A 22,716-nucleotide genomic window follows, 5' to 3' on the forward strand; every position below is an offset into this window, starting at 1 on the left:
CCGAAGCCTAGCAGCAGGGACCCAACCCGTGGGGCCCCTAACCCTATCTCCAGGTGCCCTAGGCATGGGGCCCCTAACCATATATCCAACGGCTCTAACCATGTGACTCCTAACCCTAGCTCCAGGAGCCCCATTCCTGGGGCCCCTAAACCTAGCTCCAGGGGCCCTACAGGTGGGGCCCCTAACCCTTGGTCCAGGGGCCCTACCCCTGGGATCCAATCCCTAGCTGCAGGGGCTCTAATCGTGGGGCCCCTATCCCTAGCTCCAGGGGCATTTCTCGTGGGGCCCCTATCACTAAGTTCAGGGTCCCTTCCTCTTGGGCCCCAGCTCTACTTCCAGAGGCCCTACACGTGGGGTCTCTAATCCTAGCTCTAGGGGTACTACATATGGGGGCCTAATCCCTAGCTCCAGGGGCTCTACCCGTGGGGCCCCTAACCCTAGCTCCACGGGTCCTGCCATGGGTTTCCTAACATTCGCTCCAGGGAACCTACACTTGGGGAATGTAAACCTAGCTCCAGGGACCCTACCCATAGGACTCCTAACGCTCGCTTCAGGAGCCTCATTCTTGGATCCCTTAACCCTAGCTCCAGAGACCCTACCTATGGGACCCCTAACCCTAGCTCGAGGGACCCTACAGGTGGGTTCCCTAACCCTTACTCCAGGGGCCCTACCCTGAGACCAAAACCCTATCTACAGTGGCCCTACACATGGGTCCCCAAACCCTAGCTCCAGGGACCTAACCCGTGGGGCCACTTACCCTATCTCCTGGGGCCCCATCCCTGTGAAACCTTACTCAAGCTCCAGGGGCCCTACCCTTGGTTCCCCTAACCCTAGCTCCAGGGGCCCTACCCTTGGGTCCCCTAACCCTGGTTCCAGCGGCCCTACTCGTGGGGCCCCTCGTCCTAATTCCAGGGGCACTACCCGTGGGATCTCTAACTCTAGCTCCAGGAGCTCCATACTTAGAGCCCCTAAACCTAGATTCGGGGGACTTACACGTGGGGCTCCTAACTCTTATTCCATGGACACTTTCCCTGGGACCCAAACCCTAGCTACAGGGTACCTACCCGTGGGGCCCCTCATTCTATCCCAAATGGCCCTAAGCATGGGGCCCCAATCACATCTCCAGGGGCTCTACTCGTGGAAAATGTAACCCTAGTTTCAGGGGCCCTAGCCTTGGGCCTCTAATGCTAACTCCAGAGGCCCTACCCATGGGACCCTAACCCTAGCTCCAGGAGCCCTACCTGTGTGACCCCTAACGCTAGCTCCAGAGGCCCTACCCGCGTGACCCCTAAACCTAGCTCCAGGGGCCCTACCCCTGGGGACCCTAACCCTAACTCCAGAGTCCATACTCATGGGACCCTAACCCTAGCTCCAGGGGCCCTACCTGGGGAACTGAACCCTGGCTCCAGGGTCTCTACCTGTGGGTCCCCAATCCCTGGCTACAGGGGCCTTACCCGTGGGGCTCCTCGCCCTAGCTCCAGGGGCTCTACCCGTGGGACCACTAACCCTAGTTCCAGGGTCTCTACCCATGGGCCCTCTAACCCTAGGTCCAGGGACCTTTCCCGTGGGGCCCCTTACACTGGCTCCAGGCATCTTTCACATGGGGTCCCTAACTCTAGCTCCAGGAGCCCAACCTCTAAGACACCTAACCCTAGCTCCAGGGGCTCCATCCCTGGGGCCCCTAACCCTAGCTGTAGGGGCCCTGACCATAGGGCCCCAAATCATAGCTCCAGGGACCCTACCCTTGGGGCCCCTAACCTTGGCTCCAGAGGCCCTACTCATGGGGCCCCTAACCACAGTTCCAGAGACCCTACCAGTGGGACCCCTAACCCTAGCTCCAGGAGCCCTACAATTGCTGCCCCTAACCCTAGTTCCAGGGGCCATACCCGTGGGTCCTATAACCCTAGCTCCAGGGGTCCTTCCCGTGGGACCACTACCCCTAGCTGCAGGGGCCCTACCCCTGGAGCCCCTAACCCTAGCTCCTGGGACAATTGCTTTGAGGCTCCTAAACCTAGCTTCAGGGGCCCCACCCCTGAGACCCATAACCCTAGCTCCAGGGACCCCATCCCTGGGGCCCCTTACCCTAGCTCTAGGGACCCTGCCCATAGGGCCCCAAACCGTAGCTCCAGGGGCCTTTCCGTGGGGCCCCTAACCCTGGTTCCAGAGGCCTTTCCCATCTGATCTCTAACCCAAGCTCCGGGTGCTCTACCCTTGGGCCTATAACCCTAGCTCCAGGGTCCCGACCCTTGGGGGCCCTATCCCTAGCTCCAGGGGCCCCACCTCTGTGATTCCTAATCCTAACTCCATGGGCTTCATCCCTGGGGCCCCTAATCCAAGCTGCAGGGGCCATGCCGTGGGTCCCCTAACACTGGCTCCATTGGCTCTAAATGTGGGGACCATAAACCTAACTCCAGGAGCCCTACCCGTGGGACTCCTTACGCTATCTTCAGAAGCCCCATTCATGGATCCCTTAACCCTAGGTCCAGGGGTCCTAACCATGGGACCCCTAACACTAGCTCGAAGGATCCTACATGTGGGTCCCCTAACCCTTACTCCAGGGGCCCTTTCCCTGGGAACCAAACCCTAGCTATAGGGGAACTACACATGGGTACCCAAACCCCAGCTCCACAGGCCCTACCCATGGGTCCCCTAACCATAGTTCCAGAGGCCCTATGAGTGCTACCCCAACGCTAGCTCCAGGAGCCCTACAACTGCTGCCCCTAACCATATATCCAGGCTCTCTACCTGTAGGACTCCTAACCCTTGTTTCAGGTGCCCTACCCGTGGGGCCCCTAACCCTAGCTCCAGGGGCCCCACCCCGGGACCAATAACCTAAACTCCAGGTGCCCCATCCCTGGGGCCCCTAACTCTAACTCCAGGGGCCCTACCTGTAGGGCCTCTAACCCTGGCTCCAAGGGTCCTTCACTTGGGGTCCTTAACCCTAGCTGCAGAGGCCCTACCTGTGTGACCCCTAACCCTAACTCCAGGGGCCTACCCCTGGTGCTCCTAGCCCTTGCTCAAAGGGCCAAACCCTTGGGCCCCTATCCCTAGTACCAGGGGCCCCACTCCTTGGAACCCTAAACCTATCTCCAGGGGCCCTACCTGTAGGCCCCAACCCTAGCTCCAGGGGCCATGCAAGTTGGGACCCTTTAACCTAGCTCCAGGGCTTTACCCATGGCACCCCAACCCTAGCTCCAGGAGCCCTATCTGTGGGGCCCCTAATTCTAGCTCCAGAGGCCCTACCCATTTGATCCCTAACCCTAGCTCCAGGGGCCCTGCCAATGGGACCCCTAACCCTAGCTCCAGGGGACATACCCATGGGGATCCTAAAGCTAGCTCCAGGGGCCCAAACCGTAGGGCCCCTAACCTTACCTCCAGAGGCCCTGCTCGTGGGACCCCAAACCCTAGCTCCAGAGGCCCTATCCCTGGGCTTCCTAAACCTAGCTTCAGGGGCGCTACCCATGGGGCCCCTAACTCTAGCTCCAGGGTCCCCACCCCGGGATACTTAATCCTAGTTCCAGGGGTCTCATCCCTGGGGCATCTAACCCTAGCTCCAGGTACCCTACCCGTGGGGCCCCTAACTCTAGCTCCAGAGGCCCTACGCATGAGTCCCCCTACCCTAGTTCCAGGGGTCCTGCCCTTTGGGCCCCTAACTCTAGCTCCAGGGGCCCTACTCGTGGGACCCCTAACTCTATCTCCAGGGGCCCTACCCGTGGGTCCCATAGCCTACTCCAGGGGCCTTGCCCGTGAGGCTCCTAGCGTTAGCTCCAGGTACCCTACCCGTGGGGCTCTTAACACTAGCTCCAGGGGAACCACCCCTGGACACTCTATCACTACCTCCCTGGGCCCTAGCCCTGGGAACCCTAACCCTAGCTCCACGGGCCACACCCCTGGGACCCCTAACCCTACCTCCAGGGTCTCAACCTGTGGGACCCTAAACCTAGCTCCAGGGGCCCTATGTGTGGGGCCCATAACATTAGCTCCAGAGGCCCTACGGGTGGGGCCCTATCCCTAGCTCCAGGGTCCCTTCCCTTGGGACTCCTAACCCTAGCTCTAGGGTCCCTTCCCCTGGGGCCCCTAACCCAGCTCCAGGGTCCCTTCCTGTGGGAGCCCTAACCCTTTCTCCAAGGGCCCTGCCCTTTGGGCCCCTAACCCTAACTCCAGGGATCCTACCCGTGGGACCCCTAACCCTAGCTCCAGGGGCTGTACCCGTTGGGCCCCTAACCCTAGCTCCAGGGTCTCCACCCCTGAGACCCCCAACCTTAACTCCAGGGGCCACACCCCTAGGGCATCTAACCCTACCTCCAGGGGCCCAACCTCTGGGGCACCTAACTCTAGCTCCAGGGGCCCTTGCTGTGGGACCCCTATCCCAAGCGACAGGGACCCTATCCTTGGGGCCACTAACCCTAGCTCCATGGGCCCTACGCGTTGGAGTCCTAACCCTAGCTCCATTGGCCCTGCCCATTGGACCCCTAACCCTAGCTCTAGGGGCCTTACGCGTTGGAGTCCTAACCCTAGTTCCATTGACCCTGCCCGTTGCACCCCTAACCCTAGGTCCAGGGGACCTACCCGTGAGGCCCCTAACCCTACTTCCTGAGGCCCTACCCTTTGGACCCCTGACCTTAGCTCCAATGGCCCCTGAAACACCCGGGAAAATGTTTTTGACCCTTCAGGGACTGGGAGCTCAGCTAAGAATGCAAATGCTTTTCGAAGACTCCTGGGACTGTGGGATTGCTGGAATCCTCAGTCCCCCCTCCCTCCCTCCCTCCATGAGCGTCCATTTGATTCTTTGGCTTTCCGTTACGCTTGTCACGTAGCACTGTGCTGAGTCCCGGCTGTGGACTCTGTCTATCATAGCCTGGAGATTTTTTCAAAAGCTTTGGTATACAGTCTTCTGTAACGGAGCTCTGATAGAACAGATTTGTCTCTCCATACAGCGATCAGATCCAGTATCTCCCAGACGGTCCATACTGGAACTCGTTTTGGGTTTGGGACTGCATCACCACCTGTGCTGATCAGAGCTCCACTCTGGGCAAACAGGAAATGAAATTCAAAAGTTCGCGGGGCTTTTCCTGTCTACCTGGCCAGTGCATCTGAGTTCAGATTGCTTTCCAGAGCAGTCACAAGGGTGCACTGTGGGATACCACCTGGAGGCCAATACTGTTGAATTGCGGCCACACTAACCCTAATCCGACATGGCAATACCTATTTCCATGCTACTTTCCTCATCGGGGAAGAGTACAGATATGGGTATTAAGAGCCCTTTATATCGATATGTAAGCAGAGTCAGGATGAGCTGTACCGTGACATCTGGTGCTGAATTATGGGAAGTGTGGAAAGAATGTTGGGAATGTGAAGTCTCAAATATTTGCATAGGCACACCCAGCAAGGAGCCTGGGATGGTTATTTTGACAGCTCTGGGATCCCCAATTTCTTCCTTATTGGAGCAGGATAAATAAAGTGTTGCCAGCTGATTATGTGAATGAGGAACTATGAGACTGCTTCATAACAGAAATGTCTCAATATAAATTAAATGACACTTGCTAGACAAGGGATATGGGTTCCAAAACCCAGAGATGAAAAGAGGTTGGGGACTGGTATCTGCTGAGATCTGGAACAGTAATTGTACATCATTCTCTCTCCACTGTTAAAGAGTAGAGCTAATTTTGATTCTGTTAAGAGTCTGTCTAGAGACTACTGAGCTGAATTCATGTTGGGCTAATGGTGCACCAGCACCAAGGCTCCTCTGCTGAGAGCCAAAATCACTGAGTGCAGTGTTAACTAGTGGGGGAGCCTGAAGGCCTATTGTTAAGCAGCTGGCAGAGTAGAGTTGTTGGAACAACCCATGGAACAGTGAACAGAATGAAGTGGTTGGCAAAAGCAGTACAGCTGGTGTGGTGGAACTGGTCGTGGTGAAGGCTGTAGCAGAACTTCACGGAGAGGCAGAGTAGTTGGCCCTGGCCCATGTAAGGTGCCTGTTAACACCCTCTGTGGACTCCCCCCCCCATTTCCACCCAGGCTCAGAGGGTAAAACTCTACAGATAAACTCTTGAATTCTGGGATGGCACTGACCAGAGACTTTTGGGTTGTTGGACTTTGGGGTGATTGGACTTAAGACCCTAAGGGGAAAAAGACATTGCCAAATGTACTTGGAGGTGGGGTTTTTTTGTTTATGGTTTGTGTTATAACCCTGTTTGTGGTGTTTCTCCAGTGGGATGCCACATTAATTCTTTCCTTTATTATAAAGATTTTGCTACACTTGGACTCCATGCTTGTGAGAGGGGAAGTATTGCCTCCTAGAGGCACCCAGGGGGGTGTGGTATGTAAGTGTCCCAGGTCACTGGGTGGGGGCTCGAGCTGGTTAAGCATTGTGTTACTGAAACGGAACCCCTGGATACTGAACCCGGCCCTTGTTGCTGCCAACTCAGAGGGGCAGAAGGATTACAGATATAAAGGGATTCATTGTATGGACGGGTGCAGGGTTAACTTGGTTTAACACTGCTAAATTCGGTTTAAACGCATAGTGCAGACGAGGCCTAAGAAAGTGGCTGTTTGACCTTCAAACAATGACAAAGTAAAACCTGCAAGAGCAGCCTTTCAACTCAGAGGTCTAATAACTGACGAAAGAGTTCAAATGACTCAAAACCATACTCAGTACAAACCAAACGGGAACACAGACAACACCACTTTTCTTTGCTGCTCTTCAACCATGATATTCTCCCCATGGGGAGGTCCACCGCTCCTGGGGGTTCAGTGCCACAATAACAGGGTGATGTGTGCAATGGATGGAGGAAGCTGCTATTCCATCTCCCTAGTCCAAAAATCAGTTTAATAGCTAGTCCTGAGATAGAGGAAGTATCAGTTATTAAAGTAATAAGAACTAATTTAACATTGTGATTCCAGCCAATGTTAAAATGATCTAATATTCAGGTTAATAAAAACATTTCTAGTCCTCTGCATAGAATGCTTAAATGATGCAAAAATAGCAAGTTTGCTTTAAAAAGTCATAAAAGGGATGTCATCCAGAATCTGACACTTGTTGAAATGTAAGTCTAGAACACACAACCAATTTGGGGCTTGTGCCCTGCTTCTTAACAGTTTGCCCTGAGGTTGCCACTCAGTCACAAGCTACTCTAAACAGCTCAGGCCCTCTCATGGATCAGTAACTAGTTAGCAGCTTGGAAAGGAAGAGTAGGACTAAATAGTCAGTTTTTGCAATGGAAAGGTGTAAATAGCAGGCTTCCAAAGTATGAGATGAGACTACAGACATTAGGGCTGGTCAGTTTAGACAAGAGATGACTAAGGAGAGATACCATACAACACCAGTTCTCAACCAGGTGTCTGCCAAAAGAAACCAGGCTTGACCCATCTCCCCAAGCCACCAAGCTTGCCTGCCTGCCTTGAAGGGGGGAGAAAGGGCACCACAAAATATTGCAGCATCAATGCAGAAGAGAGAACTCTTCCCCTGCCATTATCAGTAAGGGTTACCTCACAGCCACTGACTCCCTGAACAGAAATAGCAAAAGTCCAACCACAATTCTACTTTCTTTCCACTGCAAGAGATAATGGGTGGGAGCTGCTTTCCTGAGACTGTCCTGCTGCAGCCCAGGTGCATAGCAGACAGAGCTGGGCTAGCAAGCCAGAGAGTTTTGATCCCTTGAAGGCCCAGAGGGAAAAGAGACATGTGCTTGTGTATCAGAGGATGGTTTTGATACATTGACTTCTGGGTTATGGGCCCAGCACACTTCTGCTACACCACTCTGCTGGCTCTTCAGCTCCCTGCCACCCAGCCACCACTCTTCGGATTAGTGCCTTACGAAGCTCTCGCCCTGGCAGGCAGATGCACAGGCTGCTAGGCAGCTGCCCTGGTCACAGGATTTTACAGCTTCTACATGGTAAAAGGGATCTATCTGGGGTTCGGACCCCATTGGGAGCTGGGTAGCTGAATGCCGGAGACAGGAGCACTTCTTAAACTGTTTTCAGTTAAGCCTTCAGCTTGTGGAGGGACAAGTTTCAGCCTTGGATCCGTGTCTGCAGCAGGCAAGCACCTCTGGCTCAATTGCTGCCCCACACTGTATTAGCAGACTAAAACCCAGAGCAAACACGCATGCCTTGCAAAGGAACAGGACTGGGATCTCGAACAAATGTCAACATTTTATTAAGATGACGTTCAAAGAAAAAAATGTGTATGGTACAGCATTGAAGTGTAGAAGTTTCCGGTGATCAGGGAACAACATACAGATTACCCAGAGGGTGCGAAGTTTGGTTCAGGATTGGGTGGTGTAAGGAATACATAATCTGCAATAGCCCCAACTGGGGGTAAAAGGTTACCATACAGACACTGAGTTAGGAGGGTATGTTGTCCATGTGAGGGCTATGTTCAGGTGTGGAGTGTAAGGAGCGGGTATGACGATGAGGATGGATTGACCCGCGTTTGGTGAGTTTTAATGTTCAGTGTTTTTTAATCTTTGCCACAATCTAGTTTAAGCTGCCCCCTGTCCCAGCCCTGGGGCCCCCCCCTGCACCTGCCTGCTGCCCCAGTGCTGGGCTCTCCCCCCCCATACACACTCTGCCGCCCCAGCACTGGGCTTCCCCCTAACCCCCTACCAGTGCCCCCTACATACACTTCCTACCGCTCCAGCCCAGGGGTCTCCCCCCCACCACCAGCACCCTCCTTCCGCCGCAGCCCTGGGTCACTGGTAACTCGCTCCCAGGGCGAGACATTCAGCAGGAATTTTGGATGTGCACAGAACACAGACATCTCTCCTTAGTCATCTCTTGTCTAAACTGACCAGCCCTAATGTCTGTAGTCTCATCTCATACTTTGGAAGCCTGCTATTTACACCATATGAGATTGGTTCTCATATGGTTACAGAGCTGCAGTAAAGTGGAACAATTTTCAGCTTGTGTGATTTGAGGAGCTCTGGATGCATATTATAAGACTGTCTTCCATAAATGAGGAAAAGTTGAGGTGCCTTTATTATTCTTTTGTTCCACTCTTTCTTTCTATGAGGAATTTCCCAATGCAATATCACTGTCTTCCTTTTAAAGAAAACAAATAGGCAATGACTGTTGAAAATAGCAATTCCAGTTCCAATAACCACAGGGAAGCATTTCTTGCTCAATTTCATCCTATTTTTTCTACAGTAGGTTACAGTGGATCAGTATATTTGATCTGGGAGAAATGAAGTAACAGCTGCCCAAACTGAGCTTGAGCACTCCTGAATTTGAGGTGTTCAAATCTGGAAGGCAGGTGCTGGGGGGGGAGGGGAGGGGCTGTGGGCCCCGTGGGGGAGCATGGCAGCAACGAGTCTGGAGCTGCCCAGAGCCAGACATGCTCGTCTGAGTGGTACAGTAAGGGGGCTGGGGGTTGGAGAAGGTAGGGGGTTCCGGGGCGCAGTCAAGGGACACGGAGCAAGGGGGGTGGATGGGGCCAGAGGTTCAGGGGGGGCAGTCAGGGGACAGGCAGCGGTTGGATAGGCATGAGAGTCCCAGGGGGTTATCAGGGGACAGGAAGGGGGTGGGGTCCTGGGGGGAAGTTGGGGGAGGTCTCAGGAGGAGGCATTTGGGGACAAGGAGAAGTGAGATTTAAATAGGTGCTGGGGTCCCAAGGAGCAGTTAGGGGCAGGGATCTCAGGAGGGGGCAATCGGGGGACAAGGAGCAGCAGCATTTAGATAGGGGAAGGGGTCCTGGGAGAGGGCTACCAGGGAACAAGGACCAGCAGTGCTTAGATAGGGGGTGGGGGCCCTGGGGGGCAGTTGGGGCAGGGGTCCAGGGAGGGGGCAATCAGTGGCCGTGGCCGGGATTCAAAAGGCTCTGGGGTGCCCACAGCTGTGGGGAGCTCTGAGCCCTTTAAATCCCAGCCGCGGCCAGGATTCAAAGGGCTCTGGGCTGCCAGTCGCTGCGGGGAGCCCTGAGCCCTTTAAATCCTAGGCGACCCCACCACTGGAGCCGCGGCCGGGATTCAAAGGGCTCTGGGGTGCCCAAAGCCATGGGAATCTCTGCTGGCAGCCCAGAGCCCTTTGATTCCCAACCACAGCTGAGATTTAAAGGGCTAAGTGCTCCCAGCAGCTGCCGGCAGCCCAGAGCCCTCTGACTCCCAGCCACGGCTGGGATTTAAAGGGCTCTGGGCTCCCCGCCGCTGAGAGCAGAGCAGAGCCCTTTGATTCCCTGCTGCTGTCGGGATTCAAAGGGCTCTGGGGTGCCTGCAGAGCGCTGTGTGCGGGGGATTTAGAATCCTCCCAGCGGGCCACATAGTGAGGCTCCGCAGGCCGCATGCGGCCCGCGTGCTGTATGTTGTGCAGGCCTGGTGTAGGGGATAGGGCACAGGAGGGGGCAGGAGTTGGGGTGAAGGAGGTGCAAGGGTTGGGAGTGCAGGAGCTAGCGGTAAAGAGGGAGGGGGATCGTCCAGGGGCAGTGGGGAAGTGCCTAAGTACACGTTTTGCCCAGGGCACCATTTCCCCTAACGCTGGTCCTTGATAACACTTCTTGCTGGAAGGGGAGAGAGATGAGTAGTTTCTCTCTGTTTCTTTCCTCTCCATTTTCTGCTCCTTCCTTCAATTCCAGAAAACTCCCTTGTGTTTCAGACTGTGCAGTGACGCCCTCTGCACTCCAGGCCTCTGGAGCCTTTGGAGCAGAAAGATCCCAGGAGCTGAGGGTGAATCCAGGGGTGAGTAGCTGGCAGGAAGGAGTCCTAGCAGCTCTTCTGGGAACGCAGGTGAGGAATAACTCCCCCTTCTCTAGATTCTCCCCGTGGGCTCTGGGGAGCAGGGAGGGTTCTGTGATAAATTCCATCCAACATCTCCCTTTGATCCAAGCTGAGGGATGTCTCAGCTCTGCACAATCCTCTCAGCAGCACCAAACAAGGGATGTTTTCCACTGCCCAGCCAGGGACTGATGTGCTGAAGATATGTTGGGAAAGGGACTGTCTGAATTCCCAAGGCAGGGAATGAACAATCTACAGCAACATCATTAACCACAAACACACTCTTACCATGCTCCAACCAACAGGGAAATGGGCAGGAACTCTTGGTGTTCAGCCATGGCCAAACATACAGAGCTGCACAGCAGTGAGCGTGCTGGGGAAGTTGGTCTGAGCAAACAATTGGAAATGACCCTTCAATGAGAACAGAACCATAGTGTAGAAAGGCCCCTGTGTTACATGGTTGTGGCTGAGGGCTTAGGGAGCTGGAGTTATGACACCATAGGTGTCTTTCTGTGGAGGTTTGATTTTTGCCAGCTAGGGAATGCTGGGGTGTGCTGTCTTCATGGCTATACTTTCAGTGATGCAGGTTTCTCTATCCCATTGTTCCATGGGCATCCTACTAGATTGCCAGCTGCTTTTCAACTGCAGTGTGGAGACTGCGTGTGGGGAGAGACAGTGTATGTGTTGAGGGAGGTAAGACCGGATCATTATTATCCCTACTTGAAAGAGGGAGAAGCTAAGGCTGACAAAGGAGAATTGACTTGTCTTAGGTCACACAGCCAGTAAGTGGCAGAGTTGGGAATAGGACCCAAGAGCCCTGATTTTCAAACTAATCATCAGATCTTGAATTTCAGACATTGAATGACCTGAATAAAGTGCTCTCACATGAGCTCCAGACCAGCAACAGTGACAGTAATTATTCAGAAAGTATTTGAGGAGAACTGCAATGTTAGAGAGAATCATGAACTGCTAAGAGACAATAAATGCAGAGAAGCAGCAAAATTCATCAAACATATGACTGGTTATGACTTATTTCCTTGGTCTTAAAAGAGAACAAGGACCTGAGTCTCCTCCCTGTCAGTAACCCCCTGCTCAGCCAATCAGGGTAGAGACTGAGGATGGGAGGCCGAGGGTTCTCAACAGAGAGCCCAAAGGATGGCCCAGGTCACTGGTGGGGATCACTGCCCGAGCACTATTTCAGCCCCACATTTTTGGGTGGCCCTCCCATAGTGGGAGCTGCCAAACACTCCCCCACAACACACACACACACACCTCCTGGCATTGGGAGGGGAACAGGAGAAAGGAAAAAAGAACCAAGAGACAAAGAGAAAGGAGGAAGGAATGGAGGAAAAGGTGAAACAAAAAGGACAAACCCTAATGTCCCCAGTGATTCTAAGGGACAAAATTCCAGGTACGGAATAAAATTCTGACTCCTTAAGCTCGTGTTTTCCATGCCTAGAATTCAACTGTCACCAGATGGATCAGACTGAACAGGTTTCAAACCTCGAGGAGGCTCCTACCTTCTAAGCAAGGAAGCCTGTTTTCTAGTAAAATCACGAAAAGGGAAGGAGAAAACTGGAAAGAGGTTCCTCCTGGCGCTCACGTACGTGAACCCAAATACTCTCTCAGTCCTCAAAGAGAGACCTGGAGAAGGAGACTTGCTGACACAAAGCCACAGGGGTCTCTGAGGTTTCCCTAGCCCCTTGCCCCGTCCTGCCTGCCTGATGTCAGCATCTCTCTGTGAGGTCACCACCCCCCCACCACCTTTGACCAATAGTCTGAGGTCTTGCAAAAGGCCTTTGTGATGTCACTGTCACACCCCTCTCTTGCTGTGCTAACGTTCTGCCCCTGGCCAGGCACTTTGGAGGTTTGAGCTACTCCCTGTGGATCACCCCACTCAAGGAGTGTTCATTCGAGGAAGCAAATTTTGTCACCTCACTGTTTAGCAGATCATTTATGAATATGTTGACTAGTCCTGGTCCCAGTACAGATAGCGCTAGTTACCTGTTTCCATCCTGAAAACTGACCATTTAGTCCTACCCTTTTTTTCCTATCTTTTAACCAGTTATTGATCCACGTGACGACCTTCTGGAGGTGAAAGTAAGCCAGTATGTATTGGTATGGAGTACTGGCAAGAGCCGGTACACTGTGCCAGCCTGGCCCGACTTCCCCAGGCTGGTGATTTAAAGGACCCAGGGCTCCCTGCAGCGGCCAGAGCCACAGGCCCTTTAAATCGCCTCCCGAGCCCTCCTGTCGGAGCCCCAGGGAGCAAATCACTGCTATGGATGCTGCTCTCTCCCGCTCTGCCAACACAGAGCAGGGGCGGCAGAAGCTTTCTTACAGTGGGAAGGAACTGTTGTCCGAACTGTGGCACCCCCATGACACTCCTTCCCTCAGGACCCACACTCACACTGCCTTTCCCCCTGAGGCCACACCCACAGAACGCCTCTTCTCCAAGACTGCACCCTTTCCCCCTCCCCCATAATTTGTCCTAACAGCCAGTAAAGAGTGGTGGGGCCATGACCCTCTAACCTGCCTGTTCCAGCACGCCTGACACAGAGCTAAGCAGGCAGCAGTGTGTGCATGTGGCAGAGAGTGCTGTGCTGAGCTGAGCCAGTGAGAGAAGGGGGCTGATATCAGGGCTGTCCCCCCTGCCTCAGAACTGTTTGCTTCCAGCAGCTGTCTGAACTTAGAGACAGTGTGCCGACACACTCACTCTTCCTCAACGCACACACTGTCTCTACCCACCCTCCCACGCTCTCTACCCTACAACGCACATTGCAGTTGAAAAGCAGCTGGCAATCTAGTAGGATGCCCATGGAACAATGGGATAGAGAAACCTGCATCATGTGATGCTGTACCAGCCCCTGAGGCATTGCAAACCCTTCCCAAAGCTCCCTGCAGCTAGTTGCACAGTGGAATAGCTACCCACAGTGCACTGCTCTCTGTGGCAATCCAAGAGATGCCAGCATGGATGTGCTCTGGTGACACATGATGGAGATGCAACAGCTGTTCGATGAAAACACCTTAACTAAAGCCACATCACCCATTAGTGTAGACCTAGCTTGAGAGTGAGACAAGACCGAGCTCTGTTGAAACTGAAAAGCCACAATTTTCTCCATAGTTAGCAGGACTCAAACCTGCACAGGGAGACCCCAACAGATTGCTAGCCCATCACCTTAACTGCTCAGCCACAACTACTTGCTTGATATGTGTTTCTCACTACACTCTAGTTCTGTTCTCATGGAGTAATCAATTCCAGTTGTTTCCTCAGACCAGCTTCCACAACACACACACTACTGTGTCACTGTGTAAGTGTGTCCATGGCTGAACAGCAAGAATTCCTGCTATTTCCCTTCTGGCTAGAGCATGAGGAGAGTGTGTTTGTGGTTAATGACATTGCTGTAGCTTGTTGTCCATTTCCTGCCTTGATCATTCAGACAGTCCCTTTCCCATCATATCCCCAGCACATCAGTGACTGCAATAGCAGGGAGCAGGTTTTCTCTGGGTCACTGAGCTTTGCCATGGGGTTTGTGGCTCCTTTCTTTCCTCACTCTGGAGTAAACTCAGCTTTTTATTCCATCCTTGATGTTTCAAGGAATAACAACAGATGACCAAAGAAAGAGGTGGACAGGGTGGGTCTCAGGGGAGGGGGCAGAGAGGTGTGGGTGGTGGGCAGCACCGGTCTCAGGGGAAGGGTCAGAGAGATACGAGCAGTGAGCAGGGCAGGTCTCAGGGGAAGGTCAGAGAGGTGCAAGTGGTGGGCAGGGCTGGTTTAGGGAAGGGGGCAGAGAGGAGTGAGCGATGGGTGGGGCAGGTCTCAGGGGAGGGGCAGAGAGGGTGGACAGGGTGGGTCTCAGGGGAGGGCTCAGAGAGGTGTGGGTGATGGGTAGGGTGAGCCTAAAGGGAGGGGGCAGAGAGGTGTGGGTGATGGGTAGGGTGATTCTCGAGGGAGGGGGCAGAGATGTGTGGGCAGGGTGAGTCTCGGGGAGGGGGCAGAGAGGTGTGGGCAGGGTGGGTCTGAGGGGAGGGCTCAGAGAGGTGTGGGTGATGGGTAGAGTGGATCTCAGGGAAAGGCTCAGAGAGCCTCAAGGGAAGGTTTAAAAGCCACACAACAACCGAGGTCAGGGCAAGAGGAGGGCAGGACCATGCCTATGTGCGACCTTCAGACAGGCACAAAAACACTCAGCTAGCCTGCTCCCTGCTATGCGAAACACCCACTGAAGGCCATCCGCAGATGCTCTGTGGCCATTGTGGGAAATGGTAGAAAGCAGGGCCAGCTCCCCTGGTGAGGCCTCTTACCGTTCCCACTCAAGGTGCTCACTTTTGCAGTGGGGTAGGAGATTTTACCCCAAGAAGCTTTTCGCGAGCTGGCGAGAAGCAGAGAAACACCCAGATTCATAGATTCATAGATTCTAGGGTCAGAAGGGACCAATGTGATCATCTAGTCCTACCCCCTGCACAAAGCAGGCCACAGAAACCCACCCATCCAGTTCCATAACAAACCCCTAACCTATGCCTGAGTTATTGAAGTCTTCAGCTTGTGGTTTGAAAACCTCAAGCTGCAGAGAATCCACCAGCAAGTGACCCATGCCCCAATCTGCAGGGGAAGGCGAAAAACCTCCAGGGCCTCTGCCAATCTGCCCTGGAGGAAAATTCCCTCCTGACCCCAAATATGGCGATCAGCTAAACCCTGAGCATGTGGCCAAGACTCACCAGCCAGCACTCAGAAAAGAATTCTCTGCAGTAACTCAGATCCCATCCCAGCCAACATCCCATCACCAACCACTGGGCATACTTATCTGGCGATAATCATAGATCAATTGCCAAAATTAGGCTCTTCCATCATACCATTCCTTCCATAAACTTATCAAGCTTAATCTTAAAGCCAGATGTCTTTTGCCCCCACTACTCCCCTTGGAAGGCTGTTCCAAAACTTCACTCCTCTAATGGTGCTATGTAGCGACCCCCTCAAGCACAGGGGCTGGCGCACATTTGGAAGAGGAAAACTGCTCTACACATTGGCCTAGGCAGCCGCCCATTTTCTTTGGCACGTCAGGAATGGCAAAGGCTAAACTGGAAGCACCTGGGTCTCCTGCCCCAGCCTTTGTGACGCCCATCCCCCAACTCCTTCCTGGGCTCTAGCTGCAGCCAGAGCATTGGCCTGAGCAGCCCAGAACTTTCAGCACAAGTGCACAAACACAACAGGGCTTAAACTCTCAGTCATCTGATCCAAAGTCAAACAGCTTATCCATTAGGCCACATATGAAAAGGCCCTCCAAGCACTTCTTTGGAAAAGGCAGACACTGATGCATCAAACGAAGTGGGGATTCACCCACGAAAGCTCATGCTCCAATACTAACAATGCTGTTAGTCTATAAGGTGCCACACGACTCTTTGCTGCTTTTGCAGACACTGTGTTTCTCAGGTCAGCTACTGAGGGGGGCCGAGACTCTCTGGGCACAAGAAGTTGAGGTCCCAGGGAGATGTGAGACTTAATTCTCTGGAGCCGGGTGCAGGGCTTTGGCAGGGTGGCTCAGGCACGGGGGATTGTGGTGCAGCGGACGGACCGGCTGTCTAAGTGCGGAGATTTAGTCTCACTGAGGAGGAGGAGGAGGAATCCTGCTCATAGGCAGTGTCCAGGGCCGGTGCAACCACTAGGAGAACTAGTCAGCAGCCTAGGGTGCCAAGTGGTTAGGGGAACCAAAAAGTGCACTCAAGGGAGGCAGTGGAGTGGAGGTGAGCTGGAGCAGGGGGCTGGGAGGGGTGCAGGGGGAGAGCTGCCAGCAGCAAGTGATGGGGGGAGTGTGTGCAGGTGAATCGCTCCCTGTCCCAGCTCACCTCTGATCCATCTTCTCCCCTGATCATGCTGCCCCTGCTCTAATTCTCCTCCCCTCCCAGGCTTGCTGCACTAAACAGCTGATTGGCAACGCAAGCCTGGGAGGCGGGAGAAATAGAGCGGCGCAGGCGTGCTCAGGGGAGAAGGCGGAGCAGAGGTGAGCTGGAGTGGGGAGCTGCTGCAGAGGGGGCTGCCTTGCTCTTCCCCATGGTCCCTGCCCCTGCTCCACCCTAGGCCCGCACCCCCCGCGCCTGCACTCACTGCATGGTAAGTGGAGTGACCCAGACCCAGCCTGAGCCACTCCCGTGGCTCCCAGCCACGCTGTCGCCAAGTGCTGTGGGACAATTTCCCCCTCCCCCCAAACTTGGGAGCCAGGGGAGCAGAGCAGGCTCGGGCCCCAGGCCTGCATTGGGGGAAGCAGACAGGATGTCAAGGGTCCTCTCCCACTCTGAACTTTAGGGTACACATGTGGGGACCTGCATGGCCACTTCTAAGCTTAATTACTAGCTCAGATCTGGTAACTCTGCCACCATCCAGAAATTTCAGTGTCTGGAACACTTCCTGTCCCCCCAAAACCCTCCCCTCCCTGGGCAGCCTTAAGAGGCTTTTTCACCATGTTCCTGGTGAACACTGATCCAACCCCTTGGATCTTAACACAAGGAGAATTTAACCATCCCCCACTCCTTTCCCCCACCAATTCCTGGTGAGTCCAGATCCAATCCCCCTGGATGTTAAAACAAGGAAAAATCAATCAGAATCTTAAAAATAAAGCTTTGAATTAAAGAAAGAAAGGTAAAGTTCATCTCTGTAAAATCAGGATGGAAAATACTTTACAGGGTAATCAGATTCATATAGCCCAGAGGAACCCCCTCTAGCCTTAGGTTCAAAGTTACAGCAAATAGAGGTAAAATTCTCTCAGTAAAAAGGAACATTTACAAGTTGAGCAAACAAAAATAAGACTAACGCCTTGTTACTTGCAAGTCTGAAACATGAGACACCCCTGGGTCTAGGGTTAGGGGCCCCAGGGATGGGGCCCCTGGAGCTAAGGTTAAGGGTCCCAGAGTGGGGCCCCTGGAATTAGAGTTAGGAGCCCCACTGGAATGGCCCCTGGAGCTGGGTTAGGTGCCCCAGGGGTAGAGCCACTGGAGCTAGAGATAGTGTCCCCAAGTGTAGGGCCCCTGGAGCCATGGTTCGGGACTCACGGGTAGGGCCCCAGGACTTAGGGTTACGGGAGCCAGGGATGGGGCTCCTAGTCCTAGGGATAGGGGTCCCAGGGGTGAGGCCCCTGGAGTTAGGGTTAAGGGCCCCATGGGTGTCACGGAGTGTGGGGGAGTCCAGTCCCGCACCCCTCTTCCTGGGACCCACAGTGACTCTCAGCCAACCAGTAAAACAGAAGGTTTATTGGACACCAGGAATGCAAGTTACAGCAGAGCTTGGAGTCAAAACCAGGACCCCTCCATCGAGTCCTTCTCGGGGTTCAGGGCACTTGGATCCCAGCATAGGATCCCCTGAATTCCCATCACCCAGCCCAAAACCGAAACTGAACTGCCCCTCCTCCAGCCTCCCAATTCCTTTTTCTAGCTTCCTCGGCTCAGGTGCTAACCCCCTCTCCCCTATCTGGCTCAGGTTACAGGCTTAAAAATCCTGTCCCTTACCTAAAGTCCTCCCCAGCTCTCCCATACCCCACACAGATAGTCGCTACTTCATCACAACGAGTATGGCCCCTGGAGCTAGAGTTAGGGGTCCCAGTGGTAGGACCCCTGGAGCTAGGGTTAGGGGCTCCACGGGTAGGGCCCATGGAGCTAGGGATTGGGTCCTCAGGGGTAGGACCTCTGGAGTTAGGGTTAAGGGCCTCTTGTCTAGGGCCCCTTGAACTACAGTTAGTGGCCCCAGAGGATGGGCCCATGCACCTAGGGATAGGAGCCCCATGGGTAAGGCCCCTGGATCTAGTGTTAGGGGCCCCACGGTTAGGGCCCCTGGAACTATAGTTAGGTTCCCCACAGGTAGAGCCCCTGGAGATATGGTTAGGATCCCGATGCCTAGGTCCCATGGAGATAGGGTTAAGGACTCCACAGATAGGGCCCCTTCAGCTAGAGTTTCGGTCCCAGGAGTAGGGGCCCTGGAGCAAGGCTTAGGTTCCCCAAGTGTAGGGCACCTGGAGCTAGGGTCAGAGGCCACATGAATGGGGCTACCAGAGCTAGGGTTAGGGGTCCCAGGGTTGAGGTCCCTGGAGCTATGGTTATGGGCCCCACAGGTATGGCCTCTGGAGCTGGGTTATGCTCCCCAGAGGTAGGGTCCCTGGAGCTAGGGTTAGGGGTCCCATGTGTAGGGCCTCAAGAGCTAGGGTTAGGGGCCCCACGGATAGGCCCCCTGGAGCTAGAATTAGGGGCCCCATGGATAGGGTCCCTGGTGCTACAATTAGGGGCCCAAGGGGTAGAGCCACAGGAGTTAGGGTTAGGGGCCCCAAGGGTAGGGAAACAGGAGCTAGGGTTAGGGGCCACAGAGGAAGGGCTGCTGGAGCCAGGGTTTGGGACCCCACGGGTAGGGCTCCTGGAACTAGGGTTAGGGGCCTCAGGGGTGGGGGCCCTAGAGGTAGGGTTAGGGGCCCCACGGGTAAGCCCCTGTAGCTAGCATTACGAACCCCAGGGATGGGGCCCCTGGAGCGTCGCTTAGGGGTCTCAGGGATGGGGACCCTATTGTTAGAGTTAAGGGACCCACAGGTATGCCCCTGGAGCTAGGGTTAGTGGCCCTAGGGGTAGGGCTCCTGGAGCTAGGGTTAGGGGTCCCACAGGTATTGCCTCTGAAGCTAGGGTGAGGGGACCCACGGGTAGGGCCCCTTGAATTAGGGTTAAGTTTCCCACGAGTAGAGCCCCTGGAGGTATGGTTAGGTGCCCCACGTGTAGGGACCCTGGAGCTAACGTTAAGGGCCCTATGTGTAGGGCTCCTGTCTCTAAGATTGGCGTCCCAGAGGCACGGCCCCTGGAGCTAGGGTTAAGGGCCCCATGGGAAGGGTCCCTGGAGATAGTTTTACGGGCCCCTGGAATGGGAATCCTGGAGCTAGGGTTAGGGTTCCCATGGGTAGGGCCCCTGGAGCTAGGAATAGGCGCCCCACTGGTAGGGCCCCTGGAGCTAGGGTTAGGGGCCCCAGGGATCGGGCTCCTGGAACTAGGCTTAGGGGTACCAGGGGTGAGGCAACTGGAGTTAGGGGTAGGGCTCCCAGGGATAGAGCCCCTGGAGCTAGGGTTAGGGTTCCCGGGGTGGGGCCCCATGAGATAGGATTAGGGGCTTCACGGGGAGGGCCCCTGGAGCGAGTGTAAGCGGCCCCATGGGTAAGGTCCCTTGAGCTGGGTTAGGGGCCTCAGGGATTGGGTCCCTGTAGCTAGGGTTAGGGGCCCCTGTGGTAGAGCCCCTGGAGCTACTGTTAGGGGTCCCACAGCTACGGCCCCTTGAGCTAATGTAAAGGCACCAGGATTAGCTCCCCTGGAGCTCAGGATAGGGTCCCCATGGGAAGGGCCCCTAGAGCTAGGGTTAAGGGCTATATGGGTAGGGCCCCAGGAGGAGTGGTTAGGGGAACCACAGGTGGGGTCCCAGGATCTTTGGTTAGGTGTTCCACGGGTATCGCCACTGGAGGTATATTTAGGGAACCAAGTAGTAGGGCCCTTGGAGCTAGAGTTAGTTGTCCCACGGGTAGGGCCCCTGGAGCTAGGGTTAGGGATCCTACGGTAGGGCCCCTGGAGCTAGGGTTAGTGGTCCCAGGAGAGGGGCCCCTAGAGCTAGGGTTAGTGGTCCCAGGAGAGGGGCCCCTAGAGCTAGGGGTAGGAGTCCCAGGCTGGGTCCCCTGGAACTAGGGATAGGGGCCCAAAGGGTAAGGTCCCTGGAGCTAGTGTTAGGGGTCCCACGGGGCCTCTGGAGCTTGGGTTAAGGGCACCACATTTAGGGCCCCTGGAGCCAGGGTTAGGAGCCCCACGGGTAGATCCCTTGGAGCTAGGGTTTGGAGCCACAGGGATGGGGCCCCTGAAGCTAAGCATAAGGGTCCCAGGGATGGGGCCCCTGGAGGTAGGGTTAGGGGTCCCCGGGAAGGGCCCCTGGCACTTAGGTTAGGGATCCCATGGGTTGGGCCCCTGGAGTTAGAGTAAGGGGACCCACAGGAAGGGTCACTGAAGCTAGAGTTAGGGGACCAAGGGGTAGGGGCCCTGGAGCTACCATTAGGAGTCCCAAGGGAGAGGCCCCTGGAGCTAGTGTTAGTGTTTCCAGGGGTGGGGCCCCTGGAGCTAGGATAAAGGGCCCCGAGGGTCGGGCCCCTGCAGCTTGGGTTAGAATCCCCATGATAAGGGACCTTTGAGCTAGGGTTAGGGACCCCACGCACAGGGCCCCTGGAGCTATGGTTAGGGGCCCCACGGTTTGGGCACCTTAAGGTAGGGTTAGGGGACCCAGGGATGAGGCCCCTTGAGCTAGTGTTAGGGTTTCCAGGGGTGGGGCCCCTGAAGCTAGGGTAAAAGACCTCATTGGTAGGGCCCCTGGAGCTTGGGTTAGGGGCCCCACATAGCGACCCTGGAGCTAGGGTTCAGGACCCCACGGGAAGGGCACCTGGAGCTAGAGTAAGAGGCCTCACAGGTAGTTTTACTGCAGCTAGGGTTAGGGGCCCCATGGGTAGGGCAACTGGAGCTAGAGTTAGGGGTTCCAGGGGTGAGTCCCTGGAACTAAGGTTAGGGGCCCAAGGAGTAGGGCCTTGGAGCTGGGATGGGGGATGGGGGTGGGGCCCCTGCAGCTAGTGTTAGGGTTTCCAGGGGTTGCGCTCCTAGAGCTGGGGTAAAGGGCAGCACTCGTAGGGCCCCTGGAGCTTCAGTTAGGTGCACCATGGGTTTGGCCCCTGGAACTAGAGTAAGGGGCCCCACAGGTAATGTCCTTGGAGCTAGGGTTAGGGGCCCCATGGGTAGAGCCCCCGGAGGCTAGGGTTAGGGGTCCCAGTGGTAGGGCCCCTGGAGCTAGTGTTAGGGGGTTCCATGGGTCACGCCCCTGGAGCTAGGGTTAAGGGTCCCATGGGCAGGGCCTCTGGAGGTAGGATTACAGGCACCACGGGAAGGGTCCCTAGAGCTAGGGTTAGGGCCCCCAGGGGAAGGGCCCCTGGAGCTAGGGTTAGGGGTATTCACGAGAAGGGCCTCTGGAGCTAGGGTTAGGGGTCCCACAGGGACAGCCCCTGGAGATATGGTTAGGGGCCCCACGCAAAGGGCCCCTGTAGCTAGGGTTTGGGGCAACATATGTAGGTCCCCTGTAGCTAGGGTTAGGGCCCCCAGGGTAAGGGCCTTTGGAGCTAGGGTTAGGGGTCCATGGGAAGGGCCTCTGAAAGTACAGTTAGGGGTCGCATGGAGAGAGCCCCTGGATATATGGATAGAGGTTAGAGGTCCTAGGGGTAGGGGTAACCTAGCTAAGGTTAGAGGTCCCAGGGGAGGGTCCCTGGAGCAAGGGTTATAGGCCCCACATGTAGGGCCCCTGGTGCTAGGTTAGGGGAATCACGTGTAGGGCCCCTGGAGCTAGGGTTAGGGTTCACGGTGGTAGGGAACCTGGAACTAGTGTTAGGGTTTCCAGGGTTGAAGCCCCTTTTTCTAGGGTTAAGGGCCCCATGGGAAGAGCCCCTGGAGCTAAGGTAAGGGCCCCATGGGCAGGGCCTGTGGAGCTAGGGTCAGGGGCCCCAGGGGAAGGGCCCTTGGAGCTTGGGTTAGGGTGCCCATGGGAAGGACCCCTGGAGCTAGCGTTAGGGGCCCCACGGGTAGGACCTTTTGAGCTAGGGATAAGGGGTCCACGGGTAGGGCCCTTGGAACTAGGGTTAGGGGTCGCACGGGTAAGGCCTCTGGAGCTATAGTCAAGATCCAAAGGGGTACGGCCCCTGGAGCTAGGGATTGATGTCCCAGAAGTAGGTCCCTTGGAGTTAGGGATTGCAGCCCCACGGATAAAGCCCCTGGAGCTAGGGTTAGGGGTCCAAGGAGTGGGGTTCCTTGAGCTAGGGTTAGGGATCACAGTGGTAGGGTCCCTGGAGCTAGGGTTCGGGATCCCACAGGCAGGGCCTCTTGAGCTACGGTTAGGGGCTCCACGTGTAGGGCACCTGAAGCTAGGGTTACAGGCACCATGAGAAGGGCCCCTAGAGCTAGGTTTAGGGCCCCCAGGGGCAGGGCC

General features: G+C 55.3%; 1 non-coding gene across 1 annotated transcript; it reads right to left on the minus strand.

The window, feature by feature from the left end:
• Positions 1 to 6,726: 6,726 nt before the first annotated feature.
• Positions 6,727 to 6,919, minus strand: LOC115656974. Its single transcript, XR_004001845.1, has one exon. It is a non-coding gene; the product is annotated as a U2 spliceosomal RNA (small nuclear RNA).
• Between the last annotated feature and the right edge of the window lie 15,797 nt (positions 6,920 to 22,716).

Source organism: Gopherus evgoodei, chromosome 8, assembly GCF_007399415.2.
Source record: "Gopherus evgoodei ecotype Sinaloan lineage chromosome 8, rGopEvg1_v1.p, whole genome shotgun sequence".
Taxonomy (NCBI): domain Eukaryota; kingdom Metazoa; phylum Chordata; order Testudines; family Testudinidae; genus Gopherus; species Gopherus evgoodei.